Genomic DNA, 9178 nt, shown 5'->3' on the forward strand with positions numbered 1-9178 from the left:
CTAGTGATCCTTCCATGAGAGGTTTGGATGATTTCTCCATGAAGGATTATAGGTGCTTCCATAGGGTTCTCCCATGTAATTCACCTCTTCCATTGCTGGGTTCTCAGGATCATAAGCTTCTTCTTCAGATGAAGCTTCTTTGGTACTGCCTATTGCTGCTTGCATTCCAGACAGACTCTGAGAAATCATATTGACTTGTTGAGTCAATATTTTGTTCTGAGCCAATATGGCATTCAGAGTATCAATCTCAAGAACTCCTTTCTTCTGATTTGTCCCATTATTCACAGGATTCCTTTCAGAAGTGTACATGAATTGGTTATTTGCAACCATTTTAATGAGTTCCTGAGCTTCTGTAGGCATCTTCTTCAGATGAAGAGATCCTCCAGCAGAGCTGTCCAATGACATCTTGGACAATTCAGATAGACCATCATAGAAAATACCTATGATGCTCCATTCTGAAAGCATGTCAGAAGGACACCTTCTGATCAATTGCTTGTATCTTTCCCAGGCTTCATAGAGGGATTCACCTTCCTTCTGTCTGAAGGTTTGGACTTTCACTCTAAGCTTGCTCAATTTTTTAGGTGGAAAGAATTTTGCCAAGAAGGCATTAACTAGCTTTTCCCAAGAGTTCAGGCTTTCTTTAGGTTGTGAATCCAACCATGTTCTAGCTCTGTCTCTTACAGCAAAGGGAAAAAGCATAAGTCTATAGGCCTCGGGATCAACCCCATTAGTCTTGACAGTGTCACAGATTTGCAAGAATTCAGCTAAGAATTGATGAGAATCTTCTAATGGAAGTCCATGAAACTTGCAATTCTGTTGCATTAGAGAAACTAATTGAGGCTTAAGCTCAAAGTTGATTGTTCCAATGGCAGGGATTGAGATGCTTCTCCCATAGAAGTCAGGAGTAGGTGCAGTAAAGTCACCAAGCACCTTCCTTGCATTGTTAGCATTGTTGTTGTTTTCGGCTGCCATGGCTTCTTCTTGTTTGAAAAGTTCTGTTAGGTCCTCTATAGAGAGTTGTACTTTAGCTTCTCTGAGCTTTCTCTTCAAGGTCCTTTCAGGTTCAGGATCAGCTTCAACAAGAATGCCCTTGTCCTTGCTCCTGCTCATATTGAAAGAGAGGAGAAGAAAATATGGAATCCTCTATGTCACAGTATAAAGATTCCTTGAGGTGTCAGAGGTAAAGAAGAATAGAAGGAGAAGGTAGAAAAGAAAGAATTCGAACTTATCAAGAGGGATAGATTTCGAATTGTACATTGAGGAGGAGTGTTAGTCTATAAATAGAAGGATGTGAGAAGAGGGGAAGAATTTTCGAAAATAAAGTAAAAAGATTTTGAAATAATTAAGAGAAATTTTGAAAATCTGGTAAATGATTTTCGAAAACTAAGATTGGGAAAGAAATTAAGTGATTTTTGAAAAAGATTTTGAAATTAGAAATAAAAAAGATATGATTGAAACTTAATTTTGAAAAAGATGTGATTGAAAAGACATGATTGAGAAGATATGATTGAGAATCAAATTTAAAAGAAGAAAGTTTTTAAAATTAAAGTTGATTACTTGACCAACAAGAAATTAAAAGATATGATTCTAGAATTAAAACTTTTGATCCTTTCTTAATAGGCAAGTAACAACTTGAAAATTTTGAATTAAATCACTAATTGTAGCAAGGATTTTCGAAAATAGTAATAAATAAAAAAAATTGAAAAGAAATTGATTTTGAAAAGATATGATTGAAAAAATATGATTTGAAAAAAAATTGATTTTGAAAAATTATGAAAACTTGAAAAAGATTTGAATTAAAAACAAAATCTTCCCTCTAATGTCCTCCTGGCGTTAAACGCCCAGAATGGCATCCATTCTGGCGTTTAACACCCAAAATGCTACCTTTTTGGGTGTTTAACGCCCAGCCAGGCACCCTGGCTGGCGTTTAAACTCCAGTTTTCCTTCTTCACTGGGCGTTTTGAACGCCCAGTTTTTTCTGTGTAATTTCTCTGCTGAATGTTCTGAATCTTCAATTCTCTGTGTTATTGACTTGAAAAGACACAATTTTAAAATTTTTTTTTGAATTTTTAATGATGAGAAACAATAAAAAATGCAACTAAGATCAAATAAACAATGCATGCAAGACACCAAACTTAGAAGTTTGTGTACTAAGGACTATAACAATTTGAAAATGTATGTAAGAAACAACAAAAGACACAAAATAAGAGAAATTAAAGATCAGATCACTGAAATCATCAAGAACAACTTGAAGATCAATGAAGAACATAATGCATATATTTGAAAAATGCAAGAAGAATAAAGACATGCAACTGACACCAAGCTTAAAAATTGACACTTGACTTAAACAAGAAACATAAAATATTTTTTGTTTTTATGATTTTATAAATTTTTTTGTGATTTTTCGAAAATTATATGGAAAAAGAGAAAAAGGACTTCAAAATTCTTAATGAGAATTCCAGGAATCATGCAATGTTAGTCTAAAACTCCGGTCCAGGAATTAGACATGGCTTACTAGTCAGCCAAGCTTTCAGTGAAAGCTTCAGTCCAAAACACTAGACATGGCCAATGGCCAGCCAAGCTTTAGCAAATCATTACGTTCAACAGCAAGATTGATAGAAATCAACAAGCCCTTGTGATGATAAGTTGAAACCTCGGTCCAAAAGATTAGACATGGCTTCTCAGCCAGCCAGACTTCAACAAATCATCATGAAACTCTAGAATTCATTCTTAAAAACTCTGAAGAACAAAATAGAAATACATTTTTTTTTGAAATTTTTCGAAAATTAAAAGGTAAAAATCTTAAACATAAAATAAAATTACATAATCTGAGCAACAAGATGAACCGTCAGTTATCCAAACTCGAACAATCTCTAGCAACGACGCAAAAAACTTGGTGCACGAAATTGTGATCATCAATGGCGCCAACAACTTGGTACGCACAATTGTAATCTCAACTCTTTATCACAACTCCACACAACTAACCAGCAAGTGCACTGGGTCGTCCAAGTAATAAACCTTACGTGAGTAAGGGTCGATCCCACGGAGATTGTCGGCTTGAAGTAAGCTATAGTCATCTTGTAAATCTCAGTCAGGCGGATTCAAATGGTTATGGAGAATTGATAATTAAAAGATGAATAAAACATAAAATAAAGATAGAGATACTTATGTAATTCATTGGTAGGAATATCAGATAAGCGTATGAAGATGCTTTATTCCTTCTGAACTTCTGCTTTCCTATTGCCTTCTTCCAATCATTCATACTTCTTTCCATGGCAAGCTTTATGTTGAGCATCATTGTTGTCAATGGCTACATCACTGTTGATCCTTTTGCGTCTGTCACTACGCCCAACACTCGCAAGTTTGAAACTTGTCACAGTCATCCCTTTCCAGATCCTACTCGGAATACCACAGACAAGGTTTAGACTTTCCGGATCTCAGGAATGGCTGCCAATAATTCTAGCCTATACCACGAAGGTTCCAATCTTAGATTAGAAACCCAAGAGATATACATTCAAGCTTGTTTGCATGTAGAACGGAAGTGGTTGTCAGGCACGCGTTCATAGGTGAGAATGGTGATGAGTGTCACGGATCATCACATTCGTCAGGTTGAAGAACAAGTGTATATCTTAGAGAAGAAGTAGGCGTGAATTGAATAGAAAAACAATAGTACTTTGCATTAATTCATGAGGAACAGCAGAGCTCTACACCTTAATCTATAGTGTGTAGAAACTCTACCGTTGAAAATACATAAGAACAAAAGGTCTAGGCATGGCCGAATGGCCAGCCTCCCAAAGCGTGAACATACAAGTTCCAAGATGAAAAGTATGATCCCGTGTCTAAAATACAATAGCAAAAGGTCCTATTTGTAGAAAACTAGTAACCTAGGGTTTACAAAAATGAGTAAATGATGCAGAATCTACTTCCGGCCCACTTGGTGTGTACTTGGGCTGAGCATTGAAGCTTTCACATGTAGAGACTTTTCTTGGAGTTAAACGCTAGCTTTTGTGCCAGTTTGGGCGTTTAACTCCAGCTTTTATGTCAGTTCCGGCGTTTTGACGCCAGAATTTCTATGCTGACTTGGAACGCCGGTTTGGGCCATCAAATCTCGGGCAAAGTATGGACTATTATATATTGCTGGAAAGCCCAGGATGTCTACTTTCCAACTCAATTGAAAGCGCGCCAATTAGGCTTCTGTAGCTCCAGGAAATCCACTTCGAGTGCAGGGAGATCAGAATCCAACAGCATCTGCAGTCCTTTTTCAGCCTCTGAATCAGATTTTTGCTCAGGTCCCTCAATTTCAGCCAGAAAATACCTGAAATCATACAAAAACACACAAACTCATAGTAAAGTCTAGAAAAGTGAATTTTAAATAAAAACTAATAAAAATATAATAAAAACTAACTAAAATATACTAAAAACATACTAAAAACAATGCCAAAAAGCGTATAAATTATTCGCTCATCAGTACTCTATTTAGATTTATAGTTGCTTATGTTAATCCTAATTCTAGCTACTTCTGTACCGTATCTTTTCCTACAGATTGAGATTTCTATTTTGTTATGAAAGTGAATGATCGGTTAAGATGGATATTGGTTAGGGTTGCTGTTGATGATGATGACTCTATCATCTACTTGGTCTGTTTGATTCTTGGTCTGTTTGATTCGAAATCCTTCTGGGGTAGGCATGTCAGGGTTTTCAGTTCATTTAATTTAAATGTTTTTTAAATCTGTTATTTCTGAATTTCATATTGCATTTTCGGTCTGATGAGCGGATAATTTTTACGCTTTTTGGCACTGTTTTTAGTATATTTTTAGTATATTTTAGTTAGCTTTTATTATATTTTTATTAGTTTTTATTTAAAATTCACTTTTCTAGACTTTACTATGAGTTTGTGTATTTTTATATGATTTCAAGTATTTTCTGGCTAAAATTGAGGGACCTGAGCAAAAATCTGATTCAGAGGCTGAAAAAGGACTGCAGATGCTGTTGGATTCTGACCTCCCTGCACTCGAAGTAGATTTTCTGGAGCTACAGAAGCCCAATTGGTGCGCTCTCAATTGCGTTAGAAAGTAGACATCCTGGGCTTTCCAGAAATATATAATAGTCTATACTTTGCCCGAGATTTGATGGCCCAAACCGGCGTTCCAAGTCAGCATAGAAATTCTGGCGTCAAAACGCCAGAACTGGCATAAAAGCTGGAGTTAAATGCCCAAACTGGCACAAAAGCTAGCGTTTAACTCCAAGAAAAGTCTCTACACATGAAAGCTTCAATGCTCAGCCCAAGCACACACCAAGTGGGCACCGGAAGTGGATTTTTACACTAAACATCCTAGCTTACTCGTTTTCTGTAACCCTAGGTCACTAGTCTATTATAAAAACTACTTTTAGTGATTCATCTTGTACCTCATGACATTCTACACGTTTCATATTGTATCTTCTACGGCATGAGTCTCTAAACCCCATTGTTGGGGGTGAGGAGCTCTGCTGTTCTTCATGAATTAATGTAATTACTACTGTTTTCCATTCTATCACGCTTGCTTCTATTCTAAGATATTTATTCGCACTTCAACCTGATAAATGTGATGATCCGTGACAATCATCATCAGTCTCACCTATGAACGCGTGCCTGACAACCACCTCCGTTCTACATGCAATCAAGCTTGAATGTGTATCTCTTGGGTTTCTAATCTAAGATTGGAACCTTCGTGGTATAGGCTAGAATTACTGGCGGCCATTCCCGAGATCCCGAAAGTCTAAACCTTGTCTGTGGTATTCCGAGTAGGATCTGGGAAGGGATGACCGTGATGAGCTTCAAACTCGCGAGTGTTGGGCGTGTGACAGACGCAAAAGGATCAATGGATCCTATTCCAACATGATCGAGAACCAACAGCTGATTAGCCGTGCGGTGACAGCGCATTTGGAACATTTTCACTGAGAGGACGGGAAGTAGCCATTGACAACGGTGATGCCCAACATAAAGCTTTCCATGGAAGGAGCCTTGCGTGCATGAAGAAGAAGACAGTAGGAAAGCAGAGATTCAGAAAATAAAGCATCTCCAAAACCTCAACCTGTTCTCCATTACTGCAAAACAAGTATTTATTTCATGTTCTTTTATTTTTTACAATTAAATCTGAGAATTATTGATATTCTGACTAAGAGTTACAAGATAACCATAGCTTGCTTCAAGCCGACAATCTCCGTGGGATCGACCCTTACTCATGTATGGTATTACTTGGACGACCCAGTGCACTTGCTGGTTAGTTGTGCGGAATTGCAAAAGTGTGATTGTGATTTCGTTCACCAAGTTTTTGGCGCCGTTGCCGGGGATTGTTCGAGTTTGGACAACTGACGGTTTATCTTGTTGCTTAGATTAGGAATATTTTATTTTTTGTTGGTTTAGAGTCTTTTATTTGAGTTTAGTTTCATATTTTAAGTTGGTGTCAATTGCATGCTTTTACTTTCTTTTAATTTTTCGAATTTACATACTCTTAGTTGTTTCTTGATCTTTAAAAATTCTAAGTTTGGTGTCTTCTTTGTGTTTTCCTTTAATTTTTCGAAAATTTGTGTTTGATTTTCTAAAAATTTTAAGTTTGGTGTGTTTTTGTGCTTTTATTTACTTAAAAATTTTTCAAAAATTTGTTCTTGGTGTTCATCTTGATCTTCAAAGTGTTCTTGGTGTTCATCTTGACATTCAAAGTTTTCTTGTTTGTTCTCTTTATTTTGATCTAAAATTTCTGAGTTTAGTGTCATTTTGTTGTTTTTCTCTTTCCTCATTAAAATTCAAAAATAAAAAAATTTCTTTTCCTTATTTTACTCATAAATTTCAAAATTTTGCATTAAATTAGTCAAAGATTTTCAAAATCATATCTTTTTTTAGTCAAGTCAAAATTCTAATTTCAAAAATTGATCTTTTGAAATATTTTTCAAAAATCAAATCTTTTTAATTTCTTCAATCATATCTTTTTTTTTATTAAATTGCAATCATATCTTCTCAATCATATCTTTTTAAAGATAATTTTCAATCATATCTTTTTGATTGCTAATTTTCAAAATCTTTTTAATCAATTAATTAATTTAGTTTTCAATTTGCTTTTATTTTCTTCTAATTTTTGAAAGTTCTATTTTAAATTCCATTTATTTTGTTTTATTTTTTTTTTCTTTTTTCGGTTACTTTTAATTAAAAAAATAATAAAATAATAATAATAATAAAAAAAATTTTAAAATATAATTTAATTGCAATTCATATCAATTTCCTTTCCTCCATCATGGACATAAGTGGAAGTGAACAGTCTAGAAAGACTCTGGGATCATATGCTAACCCCATTACAGCTGCATATGGGAGTAGCATCTGTATACCTCCCATCAAGACAAGCAGTTTTGAGCTAAATTCTCAGCTCATTATCATGGTGCAGCAAAATTGCCAGTATTCTGGTCTTCCACAGGAAGAACCTACTGAGTTTCTGGCACAGTTCTTACAAATTGCTAACACAGTACGTGATAAAGAAGTGGATCAGAATGTCTACAGATTATTATTGTTTCCATTTGCTGTAAAAGATCAAGCTAAGAGGTGGTTAAATAACCAACCCACAGCAAGCATAAAAACATGGAGACAGTTATCAGACAAATTCCTGAATCAATTTTAGCCTCCAAAAAGGATGACACAGCTAAGGCTGGACATCCAAGGCTTTAAACAAGAGGATCATGAATCCCTTTATAATGCCTGGGAGAGGTATAGAGGGATGCTGAGAAAATGCCCCTCTGAAATATTTTTAAAGTGGGTACAGTTAGATATCTTCTACTATGGGCTTACAGAAAAAGCTCAGATGTCTCTAGACCACTCAGCTGGTGGATCTATACACATGAGGAAGACGATTGAAGAGGCTCAAGAACTCATAGATACGGTTGCTAGAAATTAGTATATGTACTCAAGTAGTGAATCCTCTATAAAAGAAGAGGCTAGGGCAGTAACTACTGATCCTAATCCTCAAGAACAAATTATTGAACTTAATCAGCAATTACTCCTTGTGACAAAACAATTAGCAGAATTTAAAGATATGCTCCAAGACATTAAAAATGCTAACAAGAATATGGAAGCACAATTGAATCAGACAAGACAGCAGCTATCTAAACAGATAACAGAAGAATGCCAAGCTGTCCAATTAAGGAGCGGGAAGACATTAAATAAATCAGCTCAAAGTAACAGAAAGCCAAGAAAGGAACAACTGACAGAGGATGACCAAACCACTGCCTAAAATCCCTCTGAGGACAGCAAGAGAACAGAGAGGAATGATTCTGGCATTCAAACGCCAGAAAAGGGTGAAAAATTGGCGTCAAACGCCCATCCCTTGCCCAGCTCTGGCGTTCAAACGCCAATGAGGGATCAGACACCTGCAAGTGCTGATAGCAACCCCTCTAAGAAGGCTTCTCCAACCACCTCTGTAGGGAATAAACCTACAGCAACTAAGGTTGAAGAATATAAAGCCAAGATGCCTTATCCTCAGAAACTCTGCCAAGCGGAGCAGGATAAACAATTTGCCCGCTTTGCAGACTATCTCAGGACTCTTGAGATAAATATCCCGTTTACAGAGGCACTTGAGCAAATGCCCTCTTATGCTAAGTTCATGAAAGAGATCTTAAGTCATAAGAAGGATTGGAGAGAAACTGAAAAGGTGTTTCTCACTGAAGAATGCAGTGCAGTCATTCTGAAATGCTTACCAGAGAAGCTTCAAGATCCAGGAAGCTTTATGATACCATGCACATTAGAGGGTGCTTGCACCAAGACAGCTCTATGTGACCTTGGAGCAAGTATCAACCTAATACCTGCATCCACTATCAGAAAGCTTGGCTTGACTGAAGAAGTCAAACTAACCCGGATATGTCTTCAACTTGCTGATGGCTCCATTAAATATCCATCAGGCATAATTGAGGACATGATTGTCAAGGTTGGGCTATTTGTCTTTCCCACTGACTTTGTAGTGCTGGAAATAGAGGTACACAAGAGTGCAACTCTCATTTTAGGAAGGCTTTTCCTAGCAACTGGACGAACTCTTATTGATGTACAAAAGGGGGAAGTGACCCTGAGAGTCAATGAGGATGAGTTCAAGTTAAATGCTGTCAAAGCTATGCAGCATCCAGACACATCAGATGACTGCATAAGCACTGATATTATTGACTC

The 9178-nt window shown here is 36.4% G+C and overlaps 1 non-coding gene across 1 annotated transcript; it reads left to right on the top strand.

The window, feature by feature from the left end:
* Positions 1-459: 459 nt before the first annotated feature.
* LOC148550799 (small nucleolar RNA R71) lies at positions 460-567 on the top strand. The gene has a single exon (XR_015893913.1). It is a non-coding gene; the product is annotated as a small nucleolar RNA R71 (small nucleolar RNA).
* The last annotated feature ends 8611 nt before the right edge of the window (positions 568-9178 follow it).

Source organism: Arachis ipaensis, chromosome B7 (genome assembly GCF_059453495.1).
Source record: "Arachis ipaensis isolate K30076 ecotype BB chromosome B7, ASM5945349v1, whole genome shotgun sequence".
Lineage (NCBI taxonomy): Eukaryota > Viridiplantae > Streptophyta > Magnoliopsida > Fabales > Fabaceae > Arachis > Arachis ipaensis.